Here is a 25,793-nt window from a genome sequence, read left to right on the forward strand (position 1 = left end):
TAATTTGTCAAGAACAAAAAAAAATAAATCAAACTTTTTTAAAAAAGTATACAAGTGGTGGCATGCTTAGCTAAATCATTATTCAGGTCCTTATTTTTAATGGCTAAAATATGTTTACAAATTGTTTTTCACAGCTTTCTATTTACCTATGCAGAAAGCTGGAAAGGAAACTTAAAAATGATGCCAGAATGGTGCCCGTTTTTGTTAATTTGGCAATGGCTTAGTGGGAACATGCTTTTTTGGTCAAACATCCCCTTTTTCGCTATGCAAATTTTACAAACATTACATGGATGACTTGATATTTATATGGAATGGCACCTGAGATGACTTTTTAATATTTTTATGGCCATTAATGAAAGAAACGACTTTTTGAAATCAGTGCACATGGTTTATCAGGTAATTTTTTTAGATTTATTATTAACTATAGATACAGATAGTCAATTTCATATTAAATTGTTCCATAAGTCTATATATATTAATAGTGGTTTGCACATTACTAGCATGCGTCCTAATTTCATGAAATGAAATATAGTTAGGAGGCAGTTTATACATCTTAGCAATTTAATTAGTAATAATGAAGATTTATTAAATGAAGTAAATATGTTAATTAGATTATTTAGGAATCTAGGGTATCCTATCTCTAAACTTTATGCCATTTCTGATGAAATTACTTGAAAGCATTCTGAAAGATTTTCCCTTATTTTATTACAAGGTTACAAGGCAAAAATGAAAGTTTTAGATAAAGTTACATTTCAAAATTTTTTTGCATTACCAATATGTAGGGATATAGAGCATATTAAAACTATCTTTAGTACCAATTAAAATTTTATTTTAGGCATTAAAGACCTGGATAATACAGTTAACACTATCCCTAACTTCACATATAAGAAACATGCTAATTTGTTTTCTTTTTTTTAATAGATTTGATAATATTATTGAGGCTTCCAATAATATGTTACCTTACGGTACTTATAGTTGTCAGTCTTGTAATTATTGTTAATTTATATTATATTGTTAATTTAAGTTTTTGGTAATTATGAAACATTCTGGTTGAGTGTTAGAAGCCACTAACATGTACACCTGCAAATCAAAGGATGTTGTGTATTTTGCTTACTGCTTCTCCTGTCCAGCTTTCTACACAGGTAAAACTAATAGAAAGCTGGCAGAGAGAATTTATGAACATATTTTAGCAATTAAAAATAAGAACCTGAATAATGCTTTAGCTAAAAATACCACCACTTGTATACTTTTTAAAAAGTTTGATTTTTTTTTTTGTTCTTGACAAATTAATTCTTATTGATTGTGGAGGTGATTCTATACTTTTTCTTGAATATAAAAGACATGGCAGATTGCTTTAGAAGCAGATACATTTCCAGGTTTAAATGAATATATTGGTACCAAGTGTTTTTTTTTTTAACTTTAAAAATGTTTAATTGTGAATAATATCTGTATATCATATAGATACAGGTTTGATTTCATAATTATTTAATCAATTAACTTATTGTACACTGTTATTGGTGTTTTTCACATGTGATTATGATGTTAAATTCTTAAATGAACTTAGGTTCTTTCAGTTCTATGGTCTGATGAAGTTTTAATATTTATTAAAAAAAATGAAAGTGCTTACCTTTTATTTTGTGATCATGCTGAGTCCTTATTGACCCTAATCGTTTAATGACTGGGCATTTTTTATTAATTGTTCATTTTGCTTCAGAACTCTTTTTATAAGTTTTTGGTTCTTTTAATTAAGTATGATCATTGTTATGTTTAATGCAAATCACACAAAGTATAGTCAAATTATTTAGAACTTATTACACAGAGCTGTATTGCAAATTTCATAGTACAACAGTTGTACTTCACCTTCAGTTCCTAATAAAAAGTCTGTGACAATTGTTATTGTGAACCTCTCAGTGAAACTATTCATAATCTAGATCTGAATCCTGCATTTTCTCTGCTGTTACTCAAAACTTGATGCATTAACACTTTGAGCCACAAAGTTACAGCACAGGTGTTATTTTCTTCCCTCAGTACTTTCCACAGTGCTGATGGAAGTTGACCAGAGTCAGTCTCATTTGCCCTACTGATGGCTGTCTGAATTAAAATTTTGAGTATTTGCCTTGGGAAATGAACTGTTATTCACTGCTATTGACCATTTGCACTCACCACTCACACTCACTGATGTGCAATGCCAACCTTTATGCAATGGCAGAAGCCAAAATAAATAAATAACAAGGAAACAATGTCTCTCTATGATTATTTTTAAACTGAGTGGTCTTCTACCATAAAAATGTGGACATTAATAATCATAGGTTCGTAGGAGATAACTAGGCTAACAGCCCAAGAGCCCTTACAAGCCTGGCCATATTTAACTGGTGTTTCTCAAATTTCAATAGTTAGGTGAACAAAGTCCACAGAGGTATGAACCTGTACTATGGCATCTAATACTGACTGCCTCTGTCCATGAAGGACATGGGTGCCACTCCCGGATTAAATTTATGATTACCCATCCATTGATCTAGGTTGTACTTGAAAAGAGTCATGGAAGGGCTTTGCTTCATGTGAATGGGAAGCTTGTTCCAGAGAAGGGGTAGTCTCTAACAGATGTGTCTACCTCTCCAACATGATTTATTCATGTCAGAGGCTAGGATAAGATCCTAGAATGAGTGACCCTCATGCAGTTTGATTTGTGCATGTGTAGTATTTCCATAAGGGCTGGATTGGAGACTGCCCTGTAGGCCAGACTCAGATTACCCCTTAGTAGTCTGTAGGAAACAAAATACAGTGGTAGGGCTTTCAATCTTTCCATGTAGGACACATTTTTTATACCCTGCATTTTCCTGGTGAAACCTCTGGAGTCACTTAAGCTGTTGCAGATGTCTAGTTAGGTACATGCAAAAGGGTGAATTGTACTCAATTATTGGTCTGATGAGAACAGAAGTACAATGGAATTATAATGTCTTTTGATCTGGATATCATGCCCTTACTTATAAGTTGTACTACACAGAAGAACTTCCTCACCATTGTGGGCACATGGTGGTTGATGTTCAGATTACTATCAATCTGAGTAACCAGATCAAATACCACTGGGTCTACTCTTATGGGCTGATGTCTATATTGTAACTAGCTGGGGTATTTGCTTTCCCAAGGGAAATAATTATGTATTTTTTGCATTCAGTTTTAATCCATGGCACTGGCATCAGTCATTTGTCTGTGTTAATCCTTTCTGCAGTATATCAGTATCATTCTGGGATGCAGTGATTGCCCCTAATTTGCAGTAACCCACAAATGTGGTCAGCCAAAGGCCACCTATGTTTGCCTTGACTTCTGAGAAATACATTCTGAACAGGAGAGGGCCTAGCACAGAACCCTATGGATCGCCAATGGTGACTGTTATCTTGCCAGAGGTAAATTCACTAACTTTGACATTATGTGCCCTGTCAGTGAGCCAACTGGTAACCCACCTGGTGATGTAGGGGTTTATTCCCAGCTGAGAGAATTTCTGTATAATACCTGAGTGGGGAATTGTGTCAAATCCCGACCTTAACAGAAACATCATCTCTAGATTTGAACTTTGAAACCATGACATCACCATGAAACATTGAGGATATTAACAGTATGTGCCACTAAGAATTATTTATGAGGCTCAGAAAAGTGGGGGCAGACATACCAAAGATAATTGTAACACTTTACAGTGATGGAGCAATATATCCATTTTGTCAAAACTGTCCTTTGTCATTTCACAGTAGATGTCTGCAAGCATAAATTTGCACCAGTTACTCTAAGAAATCATTTCATATTAAGAAGAAATGTATGCAATATAAGAGTGTGCTCTTCTGATTCTTTTGGGAGCAGTACTGTCTTTGGAAACATTTGTAAAGTGACTGCATGATGTTTTGCATTTATTTAGAAATGTATTCCTTGTACATTAATGTATTACATGCATTATATAACTTACACACACTTTGTACTCAGAGACACATTTACCTCTTAAGTATACATTTGTAAAGGTTGTATAAAGTTTATCTCTTAAGGAAATGTAATCTTAAGCTTCTTTTGTATGTGTATTCTCCCTAACACACATTCTGAATGTGTATATCAAAGTGACAGGAGAGTTAAGCACTTAATTACTTGTGTACTATTGCAAATGATTCACACTTGCAAGCCATTAGCAATCCTTACTTCTCAATACTCTCTCTTGTACTGCTAGGGACATGAGAATGGTATCATGTAGGTCCTTACACCATGTTTACTGGCCCAGCACTGATTGAGTGATTCATGAATGATAATAAACTGACACCTGATTTACATATTCATCATGTCCAGAGGAGTTAATATGAATTATATAAGCACAGCATGGGGCTAAGGAACTTGTATGATAATAGGGAAGAGTGCTTAGGTTCATTAACTTCAGATACTACTGTTTGTTGTAATTGCATTATACTAGCAAACTTTACTACAAATGCTGTCAAACTATGTGTTATTTCTTTATGAGTAATAGTTAAACAGTTGTGATGTTATTTTTTTCAGCTAAAACTGAATGATGTCTGCAGTTTGTCCATTTGTGTTGGTATAGAAGGTATAGCAGTTGTTATTGGAAGACTTCTCAACTAATGTTACATGCCTTTATAGTAAAATTTATCTGAGGATGTGAACACGTGAGAACATTTTTATATTAGCATTTGCAATGTGAAAGTTACATTTTGAACAATATGTGTTAAGTTTGTTGTATATTCCTGACATGAGCAAATATTATCCTATTTGAAGGTTGTGTCCTTGACATATATCTTTGCTAGTGTAATATGTAGGGAATGTTTTTCCCCCATAGGTCATATTTGACTTTCCTTATTTAAAAGAGAGTTGTGTACAATTTGCAAATTTCTTTTTGTAAGGGGATTTTAAAGTTTGCTACTATAAGATGCTTATTGACTTGTAATGCATTCATTCATTGTATGAATATAGGAGGGAAGAAAGAATGTTTTGGTAATATTTTATTTTCATGCACTTGATTCATTGTTAATGCTACATATATTCTGGAGTTACACATTTCTTTATCCTTATTCGGGATTGTCAATGCATTGGTTGGGGGTGGGAGGTAGAGTTACACTTATGTATTAGATGTGTGCATTCATATAGATCAGTTAGGGTCCGTATTACAAGACTGAAGACGCATTCTTTCGAATGTGTCTTGGTCGAACATAAAAGACTGAAAATATCGAAGTGGCTTTTAAGCAAATTCTTTCCCTGGGAAAGAATTTGCTTGGCCACTTTGTTACTTTGCCATTTTCAACACTGTAGTGTGGTCTCGGAGTTGGTACATTTAAATAGGGGTGTGTGTGTGGGGGTGAAGCCTCCCAATTAATGTAATGTTTTAAAATGTTTTCTCTTTTTTTTTTTTTTGTTGGAACAGTGATTTTTTTTTCCCTTGGAAAAAATTGCTGTTCTGACAGTTCAACATTGTAAGCTTTTGCTTACATGGGGTCAATTAAGCACAGTTCACTTTTTAAGTGTTCTGTGATGTAATATAGACCTGATCAGTTATGTACATTTTTAATAATGCCTGCATAAATGCATATTTCTTTTCTAGCCATTCACTGCTTCTTTTTTCTGACAAATATATTTCATATTTTTTCACTCCCATACAGTCATATTGCCCATCAAAAATCTAACCCATGTAAACTTGCATTCTCAGATGCTAAAAGAGTGAGGTTATAGTGCAGGTCATTTGTCAACATGGATCACACATATTAGAGAAAATTGTAGCTAGCATGCCCTTCCATGATTGTTTCTGGTGGCAAGTGGTCAATTATGTCAGTGCTGTGGGTGGTCATGGCATGAGTATGACCAAATCAAACAGGCCAGTGACATGATCACCAAGGCCAAAAAAGAGATTCATTGCTGTAACATGGGAACATAGGGCCACTGGTTGTAATTGTCCTGCTACTGAACCAGCACTAACTGAGATGGAGGAACTCTTGTCAATTGCAAGGGATCCAAACGGCTCATAGAGGTTTCCTAGTTTTGAGCTGGATGTAGATGCAGAGGTAGAAGATCACCAAAGGGTATCTACTGCTGATGCTCCAGGTATGACATTCATATCTATACATGCAGACACACACACAAATATATATATATATATATATATATATATATATATATATATATATATATATATATATATAAGAGAGGAGAGAGAAAGAGAGAGAGAGAGAGATTGAGAGAGAGAGAGAGAGAGAGAGAGAGAGAGAACAGAAATATAATTGCATAATATCTTATTTAAAATTATAGCTAGGTTTGCCTTTCATGTGTCATGTCCATTTTAATGCTTATCATCCCTCAATCCATCTCCATTTTATCTATCTAGGTACATCTGGCAATGAGGTTCCACGACCCCCTGCAAAATGGTATGGGCATACCTTTTTACTTGTATTAATTTATCTTGAAGTTAACCTTAATTCTTTTTTTAAGAGCACTTGTTTATGTTATTGTCTAACTTGGGGTTATGTTGCATAAGTCTGATCAGTTTTTCTTTTATTTTGCTTTTGGTTGTGTTTAATTGCTCTAATCACAAGTGAGGCTGCTACAGACACTGTGGAGTATATGTAGTCATTGATGATGATTGTAATCTAAAGAGGCACTGTCTAGGGTTGCAGATTGTCAGTCTGGTTGTGGCCCTCACATCCCCTGCTCACAGTTTAGGCACATGTTCCCCTACTCACAGTTTAGGCACAATCAGTATGCCTATGCATCCCCATGGCATGGAGCTATCTGAGGCAAAATAGGTTGAGGGTGACATGTTTGATCAGAGTAGTTTTGTTACTTCAGTTACAGGGCTGGTAGAGTCTTCCTCCAACCATCATGAGGGTGAAGTACTATACAGGAGTGTCAGTATTGGTGTTCAGAAGGAGCATACTTTCTGGCATCCTCCTGATGTTGGTGTGTCAGTAGGTACCACACGAAGTATGTGCAGGGCCTTTATGACGGTACAGGCATGTTCCACCAGGGCATCAGAAGAGATAGTCAGAGTACTGCATGTTCTGTATTCTGATGTGTGAGACTGTCTGAATCATGTGGGTGACTCCTTGGACAGGATGAATGACAGACTGGATTATGCAATGTCTGTAATGGAACATCTGCTGGAGAGGCAGCAACTATGTGGTCAGAGAACTGCTACATCATCTGGTGTTAACCAATATGGTGGAGCCAGATCCAGCTCCTGTGGTGGCACTACTTCCACAGCTCAGTCAGTGATTGAGGTGTCCACACCCAGTCATGGTAGACCATGTAGTTGTGAATGGAATCATGATGGGGACTCATCCAGCAGCCATCGTCCATATTCAGGTAGCACTATGACTTCAAGCCAGGGTCATAGAACTAGCATGGTAGAGGTAGTTTACTTGGTCAGGTTGGTGGCAGCAAACTGAATCCTGTAGCATGCATGGCTCACACCTGTCCAGGCTGTCAAGGCATAGTGCTAGCACAAGTGCTTTGACTGTGTTCCTGCAGACCCACAAATGGCACAACTTAATTTTGTGACCACACACACACACACACACACACACACACACACACACACACACACACACACACACACACACACACACACGCACATATATAAACTTTAATACCAAATGATTTACATCTGTTGCTACTGGCCCTGACAATAGATACTTACTGTTAACCTGATCTCCCACTCACACACACACAGACACACACTTCTTTGGTATGTGGCTTGCCTCCACACTGTGTAAGCAATGTTGACTCTGTTCTGACCTTTGCACATTTCCTTGTGACTTAGGGTTGCCTATGTCTGATGAACAGAGTGGATATGCTTGCTTACTCAGATGCCTGCTTTAATCAAAAATACTATACTGATTTTTTTTTTCTGCTCAAGTTCAAATGAGTAGTTTGTGATCCTCAATATATTTGTAAAAGTGTCCTTAGTAATGCAGCCTTACTAGTCAGGAATTATTGCTTGCTTAGCACCTTGTGCAAATGATACTAAGATTGCCCTGGTCGCTACTTGGGTGTCTGTGTTGGACAACTTTTATGTGTGATGCACAGTATTGGGCAGGCCAAACATATGTGTTTGGTAATTACATCTTTATGGAAATTAATCAGCTGGATAACATAATTTGTGACTTGTGTATTAATATTATGTGTTCTATTTCTTAATGATACATAAGTATGCTTGTGCATGTACCTATGTGGATGATTGGGAAATTTGATCTAACATTCTGGGTATTGTTTTGTCATGAGCCTGCTTTGACTTGATGTACAGGTTGTATACAACATACTATGAAAATTTACTTTTATATACAGTTTAACAGATTAATATTTATGTTGCATATATCATTCATGAGTTAATGCTGTCATTCCTGAACAGTTGAATCACATTTTATCTTACTGATGTATAATACTTGTATATGTGGTGATAATAATTTTTATCTGTTTTTTACAGGTTCATCACTTACCTTGGTTAATGCTGCTACTACAAGTTGCCTCTTCTGGTGGTGACTGTTTCTGATGCTTATAGAATGCAATCATTACATGGATAAGTTTGTTTGTTTGTGTCTTTCGGCTTTTCCCAGTTAGGGGTCGCCACAGTGGAACTCCGGTCCGCTAATGATTGGCAGTTGATTTTTACGTACCGGCTTGCCAGGCCTGACGCACAACCTTCAACGAAAGTACACCCATTCACGCATGTCTCCACGCAGAAGACACTCTAGCTGAGAATCGAACCGGACAGCGTCTTACTGTGAGGCGACAACACTACCACAGCACCACCACCGTAAAGGTTGATAATTTTGCATGCATCCCTGTTACAGTTTGCATGCCCTTAGCATGTTATGGTAGTGAGTGTTTGCACAATCCTCTGCACTTAACCAGGGCCATATCATGTTCTGCATGCCTACATCTTCAGGATCGTCCACAGCTGCTTGTTCTTCCTCAGACTCCTCATCTTTGTCTGCTAGCCCTGCTGGCCCTGCCGTAATGCTGGGAACTGCTGTCCTTGTCCTTGTTGTCTATGTTGCAGCTGTTTCCTGACAGTTATATTGTGCAATATGGCACAGACTGTGAGCACTTTGGCTGAAGAAGCTGGGTCATACTGCAGGGCACCTCCAGATGTATCTAGACACTGGAACTGTGATTTGAGCACCAGATACACATTGTATGATATTTCTAGTTTGAGCATGTTCATCATTATAAGTTTGCTGAGATGGGAGTATGTGCATCATTGTAATATTGCTCAGATGGGTTGTGTGGGTTTCTCATGGGTGTCATGAGCCAATGTTCCAGTGCATAACCTGCAACCCATAGTAGATACCCTTGTGGAAGATCTCCCCTAGAAAAACCTGCATACAGGTCACAGGTGTGTGAGGCATGAAAACTGCCAGGGTTACCTGCACACACATTACAAATGATCCCTTGGACATTACTGACCACCTGACAGTTGATAGAGTGATTTGGCTTTTATTTCAATATGTGTGCAGTGTCTGGCCCCCAGTAACACAGGGAAATAACCTGTGGCATAGAAATTTTGCATGGTGATAGCTCTCTCCTCTGGGGCATGTGGAAACTGTATATGCTCCCTTACATGTTACAGCATTGTATTGAGAAACTAGTGTCATATTCCTGAGGCTGAAGTACAGTATGTGACACCCTTAATATGTCCCCTGAGGGTTTCTGAAAAATGCCTGTAGCTAGAATATGTATCCATACACAAACTTGCTTTCCACTGGTATGGATTCTCCATGATTTCCCTGGGTCCTCAGGTGAGGGTGAAAGAGGTTGACTATTTCTTCTAAGGTATCCCTGTCCAGTCTGTAGTGCCCTAATATTTCAGTATCATGAAGTCCATGATATGTCAAAAGTGTTCTAAACACTCTTCTTCTTCTAGGCTGAGGACTGCCAGCAGCAGAAGTACCTTGTATTAAAGCCTTTTGCACATACAGGTTAATGACAGCAGCAGCAACCCCTAACACTTTTTTTTCTAAGTGTGTTAGTGGTTGTATTCCAGAGAGTATTGAAACTGAGACCCAAAGGAAGTGACATGTGCACACATGATTTTTATGCATTCATGAATCACTCTGCCATGTTGATTTACTTCATTAACAGGTATTTCACCTACTTATGCCTTCCTTAGCATATTCTCTCTCTTATCCTTATTTTGCAGCTGGACGCAACCTGTTTAATGAATACAAAATAGCGCTCACCACTACTAATCATGCACACATACTTAACAAGAAGTGCAGGATTTTATGAATCAGGGCCAAATATCTTTTTCAGATTATATTGGTAACATAAATGACAGAATTCAGGTGTTCTGTAACAGTCAAATTAAATTATAAATATGGCAATCAAGAAAATGTTAGTATTAATGGCATTATATGGTTAATTTTGTGGGGTCTGAAGCATGTAATTCACAAATGTGCCATGCAGTAATATATAATGTTTATATATATATATATATATATATATATATATATACACAATTACACACACACACACACACACACACACACACACACACACACACACACACGCACATACACACACACACACATATCAAATGTTTATCACTGAGTATAATAATCTATCACTATTAGCCCTATCTCCTGTGGCTGGCTATAAAGCTCATTGTAACACCAACCCCCTTCACCTCTGGCTTGCCAGAATTCATGTTGAATTATTGATTGTGTGATCATGTGTTGGCCCTGAGTATGACATTTGTGGATGTCTGGGTGTCTCTGCACCTATGTCTTTCACATGACTGCATGCTGTGTTACCAGCCCTATGTGTACCATATCTGAGGTAGGCTTTGTATCATACTCTTGCATTTGCCTCAATTACATAAATTATAGAATGACGGTTACTCCCCTTGGCAGACACCAGGCATTGCAGTGGTGCGACAGATATATTACCAGCCCACATTTCATTATTCATCTCTGTAATGCTCCATGACCATAGCACTTTTCACAGTTATTCCAAGAAATTCTGTTCCTATGTTTTAGAGCAGTCTTCTACAAAATGGCAATTGTGCTCCCCCTCACACTATCACAGAGCACTTAATGGCGTGAGAATGTTAATGAGGTCAGATAGTACCACTGTCTGTGACTTGCTTGGTCTACACATTGTACTATCCATACCTAGCAACATGATTCATGCATATACTGTTTAGCATGAAGCTTGTGATGTCTATGTATGTCCACCAACCCAATGACCTTGATTAATGCTGCAGTACAGCACTACATTGCACAGTACTTGATTCAGCAATGAGTACTCCTATGTATGCGTGTACCATATCTTTTCAAAAGTAGATCTACTCAAAGGACATGGCTGCTTTCACCAGTGACAATCACTGTGTTCTAGCATGGTATGCCAGAAAGGGCAAGATTTTCACATTTTTCCTGCGCAAGGATTTTAAAGAACACCTGTTGAAATGGTATGATGGCACCTTTAAAATGAATGATGCCTACTTTGACCTGGCACAGGTGCAGCCTAATGTCACATGCATCACCCATTCAGGGGAGCAGTGCATACAAAATTTTGATGACCTAAGGTGGTGGCATCTTGACCTGCTTCGCCAGTAGGAAGCAAAGGTTCAAGAGATGCACCTAGACATATGCTGTGTATATTTATATGTAATTTATATTCTGCCATGTTAAATGTTGGCCGTCTATGCTTAACATTATTTCCTTTGTCTTTGCAGCTGGTGGGAAGCATTTATTGAATATGGGTGGTTGCCACAGAAGGTAGGAGTGCCTCTCCAAGTAGGGAGGCATGTAAGTGTTATATAGCCTACCTGATTATAAATGCAATAAAATGATATTGATCTCAACATCCCCCCTTGTGACTCCCATATATAGATCCTGTTGTGGAAGAAGGAGTGATGTACTCATGTTCATCAAAGTACTTTAGTCTCTGCAAGTGGCTGTGGTTCTACTGGGTCACTGTAGCCATCTGTAGTTATTTCTCAGGAGGTGAGATGAAGGCTCCTTTGCTAAAACTGACATACGGGATTTGGTGGTACCATCAGTTTCAGCTTCACAGGACAGGCATGAAATCTCTTGTTTTAGAGAAAGACTGGGGGCATCACATATGGTAATATAATGGCAGGTGTAGAGGCTTGTGTCTGCTGAAATGTACTGGCGACTAGACCACCTCCATTGTCAAACATGAAATGCACTCTGGAGTAGTTTGATGATATGACCAGCAAGCATATACCAGCCACTGGGCCACTGGAAGGGCAACCAGCAGAACTCTGACATCCATTTGAGCTGCTATCAGTGAAAGCAGATGGGACCTTAGTTTGACATCGTATCTGAAGGAAGGTTTCACAGGAGGGTAGAACACCCTTATGTAAACTGCTCTGCCAACTATACATCCTCTGCTGATTTGAAAGCAAGTAACAGTTCCTATTCCATTTACCCTTTGTTGTCTAGAAAGTACATTATAGATTTAGACATTTTCCTATGCTGTAAAGAAGCATACTGCATACGTGCTATACCAAGTTTATACAAATGCTGCCAATCTTGTGCTTTGTGGCCACAACCTTCAGACATATGACTTCAGCCATTTCTGTTGAAGGGTTTTAACCAGCAGCCTCTGTAATCACTGTATTTTGAAGCCCCTTAGGCTTAAGACCATTACAACCCCTCGATAGCCTGATTCCTCTGGAGCAGTTACTGACTGGTACCAGAGGAACTCCACTAGCTTTCATTGGCAGATTACAGGAAAGGACAACCTCTCAGGGAAATTTATTTTCAGAATAATTATTTACACATGAGAATGTTTACTTGCGTTTCATAATATGCTAACATACCTAACGCTCCAATTTTCATGCTTTCTGGTTACAGTTCTGATCACTTCATCTCATACAGCAAGTGGCTAGGTCTTAAATCACCTCTTTGTGTTTCTAGACTGGGATTATCCCACAGTCTCAGTGTCACCATCCTTGCTCTGTTCTCTAACAACACTGAGCTGCACTTAAGTTTCCTTTTATATTAATCAAATTGTTGGAATATACCAGTATTCCTTTGACCAAAGGGGAACTTTTCCCTTGGAATGATTCTTAACTTTGTCTCAGCCTTTGCCATTTGATGCATATATCTTTAAATCACCAAATGTTTATTGTGGAGTTCCTCTACTTCCACTTTAGAGTCCACTAGTATAAAAAGAATTCACCCTTGATATAACTCCTCTTCCTTCATTCTTACCAGCAGCACAACACAGTATAAAGTAAGGAGCACTTTACATATGCACGTCTTTGTGGTTTTCTGTCTTGAATTAGTTTTTGTTTAAGTTCTCTGTTCACTTGCTACCAGTGGTATCACTCATTTGTAGGTTTGCTTGATTAAGTTTGCAAATGAACTACCTTGAAAATATAATTTCTATGAAGCTGTATACATGTATTCTTGTTTCAGTGATTTTCATCCTTTTTACCAATTCCTCATTTAGCATACCACTCGAGTTCTTTCAATTAATTCACCACAAAGTAACAAAAAGTGGAAATAAAAAAGACCTTCTTCCTTGTGCCTGTAAATGGTCCAGTGAGATTAGTACACTATCCCTGTAAACCAACATAAATAAAACAATAAAATAAAATTTACTGCATCAAATATAACTTTAAATTAGATAACCAGTGCGTGCAGCTGAACAGATATTCTGAGATAGAAGACTGCTGGGCTCTATATATTTGAGCTGTCCTTATTGTCATATCTTTTTGGTCATTAGCCAGACTTGATGAGGAACTGTTACCACTGACCCATGTAAGCTACATGAAGTGCTTAAGGCTTGCCTGACATAATATGTACAGTCATTTTTCTTATCAAATTTGAATTTCTTTCTCACTTCTAAATACCAAGTCAAAGTAAAGACTTTACAGCTGTTCTATGTTTACATTTACATTTGGGAGTTCTGCATGGGATTCAATAGCATTCAAGCACTAAAGGAATGATAAGAAAAACTGAAGTGAGTACAGAGATCTTTCACTAGTGGAAGAGCAGGCATGCATGGTTTCCCTCTTCAGATATGTTAAAGCAGCTGGAACTTCATTCTATAAATTACAGAAGACGGGGGGCTGGCAGGGCAGGGGTACTTTAACATATAAGGCATTTAGAGGTAATTATTTAAAGAAAGTGAAACATGGTTATTGACTTGTGAGGAAATACCAATAACTTACAAATGAGTAGTCTCAAAACCATCAAATGGAGGAGCTGGTTTAGTATTAGGGCAATCAACAAATGTACCTGTTTCATTAGACAAACATCTGTTGTTGAAATATTCAAAAACATGGTTAAGAATATGGATCAAAGAGTGTATACTTTCACTTAAGGCAAGATAAATTAAGTTTATTAAGTGAACTACTAATCCTGAGAAATATGACATAATATGTTATAACATAAAATGAGATGATATTATGTACTTTGGTTTCTGATAGTCCACCATTGTTAGGTGCTCACATTTACTAGCATCAGGTATGTCTCTTCTGTGGTTCCTCAGTCTGTGGTTCCTGGGAAATCACTTGCTTAATTTTACTGAAGTGAAAACAGTGACTGTTTGAATCTATGGTACACTGTTGTAAGAAATTTCTCCTTTACAAAATGTTGTGCAACTATGAAGTTAATATATACATACATACATATATATATATATATATATATATATATATATATATATATATATATATATATATATATATGTGTGTGTGTGTGTGTGTGTGTTTAGAAGGGTGTACAGACCTAAACCCATGTGTAGGGCTCCCCTGCAAACAAGAACAAGTTTTGGTCTGTGCCAGTGAATTGCACAGATGTGTTTTGATCAGCTGTGATTGCATAATTAATTTCCTAGTGACTGTGCTCTGAACATTCACAGTGGAAGCATCTGGTACACATGTAGTACCAACATGTCTCTGTCACTAGCGCAGGACCAGTGTGATCTGAGAATATGCCCATCCATGTGTTCGGCAGAATAGGAACAAAACATGACTGCAAGTGCCACTGCACAGCTCCAAGAGACAACATTCACCTGTACAAGTAAAGGAAAATGTTGTTGGCTCTGCATCACAAAAAATAGCAAGCACTACAACATGACAGGCTTATCAGAGTTTGTAATATTGCCTGTGAAGTGGCACTGTAGTTCTCAATAGAGCATGAAGAAATGATCAGGGATCACAACTCAAAATGTAAGAGTCATGGCAGAATCATCCATATGAAAGCAACTTGTGCATGTCACAGGAGTGGTGGCACACAGTTATTGTGCATAAGGCATTTGATATGAGATTACCTCCCCCAACTAACCGTAAACTACCTATTGTTAATAAGACTTATGATATGAGAATGTCACCCAACCACCCATAAATTACCTAAAACATTCAATAATAAGGAAAAGAGGCTGACAGAAAAGAACATTAATAATGGAGACCATGCAGAAAGCAGAGGAAATACATGCATGAAAAACTGAGAGAAGACAGTCTGCAGTTTTTTTGTTGAGGGTTTAGCACCATTTATCTCAGCTGAAGCAATGATAAGTGTGGCACACCTTGGGAATGAGCTGATATGGACAGAGAATATGCCAATGCACAGACACAGTAAGGACAAATCTCACAGTCTGGTAGGATTTCCAATGAAGTCTTATTTCTTGATATGAAAGTGCTCAATAAATGGCAGTTTGCTTAGCTTCTGACAATCTTGTGTTTGTGTTGCTGTTCTTGGTTGACTTTCGGACATTTTTGGAATTTGTTTGTTGTTTGGTTAACAGTAAACTATGGCATATATGGACCAGATATTTCTTGTATTAGTGAAATGACCTGTATTAAAAGCAAGTTTGAAATTATTATCTGTTAATGTTTTCTGGAAAGACACTGTTTTGGAAGAAACCACTGAAAACATATTTGTAATTCCTGTTTGTTAATAAGTTAACACAAAGAGGAGAGCACTGTCGAATGGTGACACTTTACACAGCACTGCATTCTACTATGTGGTCACTGAGGCAAGTGTAGAATTTCATATACTTAAACGACTTATATAACAGATTTTGCCAGGTATTGCTTGTGAAAAAATGTATGAGACACCTGAGTACAAAATATGTGTTTCTATGTAGTAGAATGTTATTATTAAAGAATCTGCATGGCAACAAGAGTATTTGCCCTGTGCCCACATTAAGGCTTAATCCAGCAATAAAAGTGGTCTTCATGACTGTTAAAATGTAATCTATAAGATGACATTATTTGCTGGTGTTACACTAAAAGACTTACAGAAAAATTGAGTAGGGTGTTGGCATTATGGTTAAGGTGTTAACCTCACAGACACAACATACAAGGTTTAATTCTCACTGTAGGAAACCTGGCTTGGCCTTAAAAAGGCCCCCTCGGTTTGTTTGCCTAGTAATCACCTCCTCTACATGTGCTAAAATTTCTTCACCAAAATGCTGTTGACATTTCATGAAGCTAAAATTGATGTAAGGTGCTGTTTTTTTTTTTTTTTTTTTTTAATTAAGACCATTTACATAGAAAAGATGGTTCACTGCTGTGGAAAAAGTGCTGATTTTTTAAGTGAAAACTTCTGAAAAGAGGAGTTTATTTCTGAGTAAATCAAGAAAAGGGTGTTGATTCTAAAAGGTTAAGTCCTCTGATAGGAAGAAGGGGATTCAGTCTGGAGTAAAACTAGAAAAAGGTGCTGATGCTAGACATTTAAACCCTTGGCATAATGGTTAAGGTGTTTGCCTTATAAACCAAAGGTGCAGGGTTTGATTCTCAAATGGGGTAATTGGCTAGACTTAAAATGGCCCACAAAGGCAGTTAGCCTAGTACTAATCTATGAATCTGAGAAGAGGGGATCACTGTAAAGAAAAAAAAGAGGTTTTAATTTTGAAAGTACACCCTCAGAAAGTGACTACTTATTGCTGTGTAGCACAAGACAGAAAATGTGTGCAGCCTTGGCAAACTGGTCATAAGTTGGCTGTACTGAAAATGAGAGACAAAAGAAGTACTAAGCAAAACAATACATATGCTGCTAGCATACAAGTAAAACAAAACTTTGCTGAGATGCAGCAGTATGAGTTATCCAAGGAAAGTAGTATTGACCAATATGCTGCTAGCATACAAGTAAAACAAAACTTTGCTGAGATACAGCAATATGAGTTATCCAAGGAAAGTAGTATTGACCAACTAAGTCTGGTGCAGCAGACTAGGAATGTTTTCTATCAGAGTGTATCTGATAGGCAGGAGCAAGTTAATGTTATACAGCTCAGCACTGCCAATATGAAAAGTGAAACCTTAGTTGGAAGTAATGATTCCTGCTCTGGTTCTAAGTAAGCTGTAATAAGTAAGAACTTGTAGGAAACGGCATTGGAGCTTTATTACCGGGAATATACCAGTGACATAAAATGTTAAACAAGAACAAGAAAGAACAAATGAAATACTCTAACAATGTTAAATTAACTGTGAGTGTAAAAATCTGTCCATATACACCGTGTGGCCCTGCAGAGTTACATCTGTAGGTGTGTGGTTCATTTGGCTTAGCTGATTGGTTACATATTTGAAAATGTTGCTGTGGCTCATGCTGTGTGCTTCTGGAAGATGAAAAGCCTCTGCTATGCCATCATTGGGTTTGGGTGCATGCTAGTCATGGAACATGTAAATAGCAATGGGTTGGTATTAATCCACAGTGAGATGCCAGGGAGATGTGCCCAAAGTAGATCCAGACAAATCTCTGCCATGTCCATATGAGCATTCATGGCCATGGTTGAAGACCACATGGAGCCAGATGAGTTTCTCCTGTGGTTAAATGAGAATCTCTGGCCAGAGGTGCAAATCTCAGAGGAGCTAGATGAGTACTGACCATGGCCAGGAGAGGTAGCAATGGATAGTGTGATGATTTCAGGAATGGTGTGTGCCATCTTTGCTAACCAGCTGTGTACACCTACAGTTCAGAACTGACCCTCACCTCAGCTATAGCTTTCTAACAACTGCAAGGATGTACTAATGGCTGTCCTATGGGCTGTCAGGTATGTAGGTCAAATATGAAGTTCATTGCTGTGGTCCTTGCCATACATTTGTTATCACCTCCACTGACCACCTGGATCATACTGCCATACACTGGCATCATGCTATTGTTTTCTCTGACTTACAGCATTGTGCTACAGCTGTCAGTTTTACTCCTTGACTTCACCTGGTGAGTGGACATTGCCTCAGCAGGGGTCTGACTCTGGAAGGACTGAAACATGGTGCAGCAGGGAATCCAAAATCTTTTTACACCTGATGCACATGCAGCATACAGAGCACCTGTTGAGGGACTATGAAGGACCCTGTGTAAGGTAGATGCCTAGCATGTTCTTGCCGGGATGGTGAATGATGCCACAGGTGTTACCTGCTCTGTGCCCTAAATAACAGTATTACAAGTGACCTATTGTTTGGGTCAAACAAGTTACGGTTTGAAAAATGTTTTCAAGGACATGGACATTTTTGTTAAAATGGGGCTAGAAACAAAACATTACAAACTGATGAGGGACAGCACAGACTATGCTGAAAACAAGGCGTATGCTCATTTTAGTGTGAACAATAAGAGTAATACCAACAATGATAACACCAGACAGGGTTTTAACAATTTTAGGTTGTATGCTGATGTTGTCAACACAGATGACTTGGTTGCTGGGGAGAGTGGTGTAGATGATGACAGTAATGAGCATTTTTTTAGAACAACAGCCCCTAAGATGTTCCGACAGGTTAAGGGAACATTATCAGGGTCCACAGCAGCCAGGTCACTACAGGGGGAGGGGGAAAGGACAGAGGAATTATCATTTGAACCGGATGGGACAGGCAAACAACAGACAGTATTAAAATCACCTACTTGTTTTTTTGGACTTGACACAGACAGGTTGTTAGTGGCTGATGAAGACGTCCAACCATGGGATCAGGACAATGGTTATTTTAACCACACCGGTATGACACCAGTAGATACGAACCATTACTTATTTTCTAATGGTACAAATAAATTTGTGTTTGATACTGGAAATGATGGCACATTGTATGAGAATGGTATTTTAGCATTAAATAATGACAACGAGAGGGCTAACAGGAAAGGAACTTGCAAAATTGTTAAAGATGGGAACGTATGTATTTATAATTTTACCTGTCTTGTTTTATCATGTGATTATTGTACGTTATTTAAAAAGGGTTTTTCATAGGTTCATAGGTTCATAGGTAGATACTAGGCTATCTGCCCTAGGGCATTTATAAGCCTAGCCAGAGTGTATTTGGCTTCTGCCTCCCTATTAGATTAGCCTACTGTGCCTCTGTAAAGTAGGTCACAGAAGGTACCCTTTTAAGATTAGTTTACTGTGCCTCTGTCTAGCAGGGACACAGAAGAGATCCCAGGGGTGAATTTGCGATTTCCCATCCACACGTCCAGATTTCGCTTGAAGAGGGTCAGCGAGGGGCTATGTCTAACATGAATTGGGATTCTATTCCAGAGTGAGGGGAGCCTCTGGGAAATGAATCTGTCCCTCCAGCATGTCCTATTTATTTTTGTGTTGAGGTTTAGGTCCCTGGAGCGTGTAGCTCTAAGGGACTTGGATTTTTTGAGGTGGAGCATGTCCATTAATTCTGGGTTTGACATGGCTTTGTACGTCAGGCATAGATCGCCTCTGAGTAGACGGTAAGCAACTGAGTAGAGCTGGAGTTTCTTTAGTTGAGCTGCATATGACATCTGTTTGTAGCCCATGATCCTCTTGGTGAGGTACTTTTGGGGTCTCTCCAGGTGCTGCAGGTGTCGGGTAAGGTACTTCCCAAAAGGGGCATTGTATTCAATTATGGGCCTGATGAGTGACGAGTAGAGGGGCACAATGACCTCTCTTGATCTAGATGCAAACCCTTTCGTGATAAGGTGGGCTATATAGAAGGTCTTTCTAACCACTTTGGCAATGTGATTATCAAAGGAGAGATTACTATCTATGTTGGTCCCCAAATCTCTAATTACTTCTTCCGTACTTAATGGATTACCACCTATGTGGTAATTTGTGGGCACCTTGTTTTTCCCAAAGGGGATGACTATGCACTTTTTAGCATTTAGCTTGAGGCCGTGGCTCTGGCACCAAGCATCCATCTCTGTGAGACCCTTTTGGAGGATGCTTGTGTCAGCTGGAGATTCGTTTATGGCCCCCAGTTTGCAGTCATCTGCGAACTTTGTCAGCCATAATCCCCCCATGTTAGCCTGAACCTCAAAGAAGTATATACCGAACAAGAGAGGTCCCAGAACTGAGCCCTGTGGGACGCCACTTGTAACTGGTTTGGATTCGGATATGGCACCTGCGATTCTGACCATGTGGGTTCTATCTCTGAGCCAGTTTGCAACCCATCTTGTGATATAGGGGTTGCTATTTAAGCTGGTAAGCTTATTTATGATGCCCGAGTGGGGTATTGTGTCGAAGGCTTTTGCGAGGTCCAGGTAGGCTGTATGGACTACCTTGCCCTCATCTATGGCTTTGGTAACTGTTTCAAAGAAATCAACTAGCTTTAAGAGGCAAGATCTGCCCTTAACAAAGCCGAATTGGGTAGGGTCCAGTGTCTGGAGGCTCCCAATGTCTTTGTTTATGAGTTCCATGATAATACACTCCATAGCTTTACAGACCAGTCTAGTCAGGCTTATGGGGCGATAGTTTCCGGGGTCCATTGTGGCACCACCTTTGTGGAGTAGGACCACTGTAGCTGTATGCCATTCTTTGGGTACATATCCTGTAGTAAGGCTAAGTTTGAACAGTGACTTAATGTGAGGGTTCAGTTCTTCTTGGAGCTCATGTAAGACACAGCCTGGGACACCATCCGGTCCCAAAGATGCTGTGTTTTTTGCTTTGGAGAGGGTAGCTTTCACCTGTGCATCTGTGATGTCAAGGAGATTACATTCAGTTGGGATAGGAATTTGCTCCTTTGGGAGGGAAGGGGGGAGAAGTTTGCGCTGAATCTGTCTGCCAGGATGTTGGCTATGTCTGTAGGTTCAATATATTTTGTACCGTTATGCAACAATTCAGAACATATCTGGGAGTTTCTGCCCATGTTCCTGACATAACTAAAGAAGGCCTTGTGATTATCTTTAGTGTCTAGGGCAATTTTTCTTTCGAACCTGGCCTTTGATGATTTTATGAGGGATCAAAGTTTCTTGCTAATACTGATCAGAGATGCCTTCCCTTTTTGGGATTTTGCTCTGTCATGTAGTAGCTTCCTCCTTCTGTTGTATAGCTTATTTATGGCCGGGGTCCACCAGACCAGTCTCCTGTTTTTGGAGAAGTGAGTCTTGGTTTTATTTGGGATAGCATGATCCATGCATTCCTGCAGGTGCTCATAGAATGCATTTGTAAAGTATTCTGTGGATTGGGCTGTATTATCCTCTGGCCCAGGGGCTTTGAAGGATTCCACCTCAGTCTTGAGAAGTGCAAAGTTGGCTTTTGAGAAATTCTTTACAGTGATTTCCTTGGCTGGGGGTGGGGATGGGATATGGATGTCCAGGGAAATTTGTTTATGGTCTGATCTTACCAATGAGGGGTTTACCGCTGGTGTGGAACATAGAGTCCCCATGTTGGTGATGACCAGGTCCAATATGTTGTTCCCTCTTGTGGGAGTGGTGACCAGTTGTTCCATTGCGTTAGAGTTTATAAATTCAAGGAACCATTGGGCGAGGGTGTTTGGGCTTGAGTAGTTTTCCCAGTCAATGTTTGGGTAGTTGAAGTCACCCAATAACATAGTGTTTGGAGAGACCTTCATATTCTCCAGTGTTCTCAGGAATGCCAAGTGGGGTTCCTGTAATAGGGAGGGTGTTCTGTAGCAGGCTACAAACTGAAAGGCAGTTTTGCCCGCTGTTAGTTGCACATGGATGGTTTCCGATGTTTCATGCAGTGCCACTAACCTGGAGGTGTAGGCATCTTTGATGAATATAGATACTCCCCCCTCCTTTTGTGCTTTGGTCCGAGTTTTGGGGCTGAAACGCATGGTATGAGTTATAACCTGGTAGTGCTGGGGTGCTCTCAGGAGCCTTGAACCAGGTTTCTGTTACTGCACAGACATCAATTTTCTCCATACTGAGGAGAGCCTCGAGTGCATGCATCTTGATGTTTAGACTTCTGGCATTGAGTAGCATTACCTTTAGTTTTTTTATCCTTGGGTTGTCTATGGAGGTGGGTTTGTCCTTTGAGCCTTGCCTAAAAAAGGCGCTATTGGGGTGGCAAGAGCCTTGGCCAGTATACGAAAGCCTAAGGGTGACAGGTGCAAACCGTCCCTAGCGAAGCAACGTGGCTTGTCGAGCATGTCATCCCAGGCTGACAGACACTGGATCCCCTTTGAATGACACCAATACTTTAGCCAATTGTTGAAACTGATCATTTTGTCTTTATACTGTGGCATCATTCTTGGTGAGGGCAAGATGCTACTCAAGATCAGGGTCATACCAGCCTGGGCTACATGGTCAGAGAGCTCCTCTATGTCTCTTTTCATGTAGTCCAGGGAGGTACATCTCAGGTCATTCACACCAGCATGGACAATGACAGAGTCATACTTGTACTTGCTTTGGAGTGACCTGAGTGCTTGCGTTATGTGGCAGATCCTGGCATCCAACAGGCAGCTTACAGTGACCTTGTCCTTGTTCAGTCTGGTGAGTAGGACGTCAGTGTGCCGGACAATAGAGTCCCCTATAACAAGTGTATTTGGTGTGTTGTTTAGCCTTAAGGGCTATGACTGTGAGGCACACTGATTTTGTAAGATATGTGATTCGTGGGTATTGTTGAGGGGTGGCTTTTGCTTGGATATCTGCTTAGGAGGTCTTTGCTGTTTAGGCAGATTTTTATTTAGAGCCCCCAAGTATGTTTTTGTGTGTTTATGTGTTGGGTATGCAGATGCAATAGGTCTGTGTGAGACTGGATTTGTGGTGTAGGTGGTTACCTTTTCCACCTGACTGACTGTGCCAGTCTTGGGTTGAGAGAGCTCTACCTCCAGTTTGGCTGTGTAACTGCATCTCTCACATGTATTAGAGTTTGTTGGAAGGAGGAGAGGGCTGTCTGTGTACATAAGGAAATTGTAACATTGCCTCAAAATTTCCAGATTCACCAGCTGGACTGGAGAGTAACCTTGAAACTGACCCTTGGACATACCAGATTAGTATAGGGAACTGTTTATTTACTGATCAGATTAGGGAAGGGAACTGATTTTTCACTTGATCAGGAAGGACCAATCGGGAGCCTAATACTTATGAGAAGTCAAGGAGGGTGTAGTGCTTTAGTTAGTTTGTGTTTCCTTATAAGAGCTGTGCAAGTGCAGGGCTTTAGAAAGATAATAGAGTGATTACTTTGAGAGTTTGAACAGTTCTAAGGGAAAAAGTGAAGAGCAGACTTTGTGGAGTCTGGAATAGTTTAAACCTGTTTAGGTGGCGTTGCCCGATGCTGTTCAGTGCGCAAAACAGCACAAAAAGAGAGTTGTAGGGTTTTAAGAGAGAGAGATCAAGGAGTTTAGAATTGACCCAAAATGGCCAATAAAACTACAGCTTCTAGGTAGTAACCACTCCTCCAGGGACAGGCAGGCTGTTCAGTGTGAACCACTCCCACTGGTGAACACAGAGACTTCCCTTTAGCCCAAGCAAGCACTGGCCTTCTAGAAACTTCCAAACAGTTCAGAACAGCAAATCTGTAACTGAACTTTCTTAACTTTCAGAAAGTGGGAAAAAAGCCAGATTTTTTTTTCTTTTTGTTGTAGTTTAAAGGTAGCAGAGATACACAAGCAGCAAAATAATCACAGCAGTGCAATAAATGACCCCACACTTGAGTGCTAGGCCAAAATCAGGTAAAATGCAGTTTTTAGAGAAAAAACAATTTTAAATTAAGTGCAACACAGGAAATGCAGTAAACAGGCTCTAGATTTGTTCCAAGTACTGTTACTGTTAAAGATATAAACTTTAGCAAGCCAGAAAAATGCCAAAAAGTAGGCAGCAAAGCAATAAAACATAAAAAAATCAGAAGAAAATACTTAAAATCACAAAAGTGGCTCCTTTTCTTCTCTCAGCATTTTCTCCCCTTGGTAGGTGCTTCAGCAACAACTAGCAAGCCTGAAAAGATGCCAAAACCACGAGGCAGCCGGGTTTTAAGAGAGACAGATCACGGAGTTTAGAATTGACCCAAAATGGCCAATAAAACTACAGCTTCTAGGCAGTAACCACTCCTCCAGGGACAGGCAGGCTGTTCAGTGTTAACCACTCCCACTGGTGAACACAGAGACTTCCCTTTAGCCCAAGCAAGCACTGGCCTTCTAGAAACTTCCAAACAGTTCAGAACAGCAAACCTGTAACTGAACTTTCTTAACTTTCAGAAAGTGGGAAAAAAGCAAGATTTTTTGTTTTTTTTCTTTTTGTTGTAGTTTAAAGGTAGCAGAGATACACAAGCAGCAAAATAATCACAACAGTGCAATAAATGACCCCACACTTGAGTGCTAGGCCAAAATCAGGTAAAATGCAGTTTTTAGAGAAAAAAGCAATTTTAAATTAAGTGCAACACAGGAAATGCAGTAAACAGGCTCTAGATGTGTTCCAAGTACTGTTACTGTTACAGATATAAACTTTAGCAAGCCAGAAAATGCCAAATAGTAGGCGGCAAAGCAGTAAAACTTAACAAAAAATCATAAGAAAATACTTAAAATCACAAAAGTGGCTCCTTTTCTTCTCTCAGTGTTTTCTCCCCTTGGTAGGTGCTTCAGCAACAGCTAGTAAGCCTGAAAAGATGCCAAAACCACGAGGCAGCTGAGTTTTAAGAGAGACAGATCAAGGAGTTTAGAACTGACTCAAAATGGCCAATAAAACTACAGCTTCTAGGTAGTAACCACTCCTCCAGGGACAGGCAGGCTGTTCAGTGTTAACCACTCCCACTGTTGAACACATAGACTTCCCTTTAGCCCAAGCAAGCACTGGCCTTCTAGAAACTTCCCAACAGTTCAGAAAGGCAAATCTGTAACTGAACTTTCTTAACTTTCAGAAAGTGGGAAAAAAGCAAGATTTTTTTTTTTTTTGTTGTAGTTTAAAGGTAGCAGAGATACACAAGTAGCAAAATAATCACAACAGTGTAATAAATGACCCCACACTTGAGTGCTAGGCAAAAATCAGGTAAAATGCAGTTTTTAGAGAAAAAAATAATTTTAAATTAAGTGCAACACAGGAAATGCAGTAAACAGGCTCAAGATGTGTTCCAAGTACTGTTACTGTTACAGATATAAACTTTAGCAAGCCAGAAAATGCCAAAAAGTTGGTGGCAAAGCAGTAAAACTTAACAAAAAATCAGAAGAAAATGCTTAAAATCACAAAAGTGGCTCCTTTTCTTCTCTCAGCATTTTCTCCACTTGGTAGGTGCTTCAGCAACAACTAGCAAGCCTGAAAAGATGCCAAAACCATGAGGCAGCCAGATTTTAAGGGAGACACATCAAGGAGATTAGAATTGACCCAAAATGGCCAATACAACCACAGCTTCTAGGTAGTAACCTCTCCTCCAGGGACAGGCAGGCTGTTCAGTGTTAACTACTCCCACTGGTGAATACAGAGACTTCCCCTTAGCCCAAGCAAGCACTGGCCTTCTAGAAACTTCCAAACAGTTCAGAAAGGCAAATCTGTAACTGAAATTTCTTAACTTTCAGAAAGTGGGAAAAAAGCAAGATTTTTTTTTTCTTTTTTTTTGTTGTAGTTTAAAGGCAGCAGAGATACACAAGCAGCAAAATAATCACAACAGTGCAATAAATGACCCCACACTTGAGTGCTAGTTTCCTTTTCCCCTTCCTT

Source organism: Protopterus annectens, chromosome 10.part0, assembly GCF_019279795.1.
Source record: "Protopterus annectens isolate FY-2018-M chromosome 10.part0, PAN1.0, whole genome shotgun sequence".
Classification (NCBI taxonomy): Eukaryota; Metazoa; Chordata; order Ceratodontiformes; family Protopteridae; genus Protopterus; species Protopterus annectens.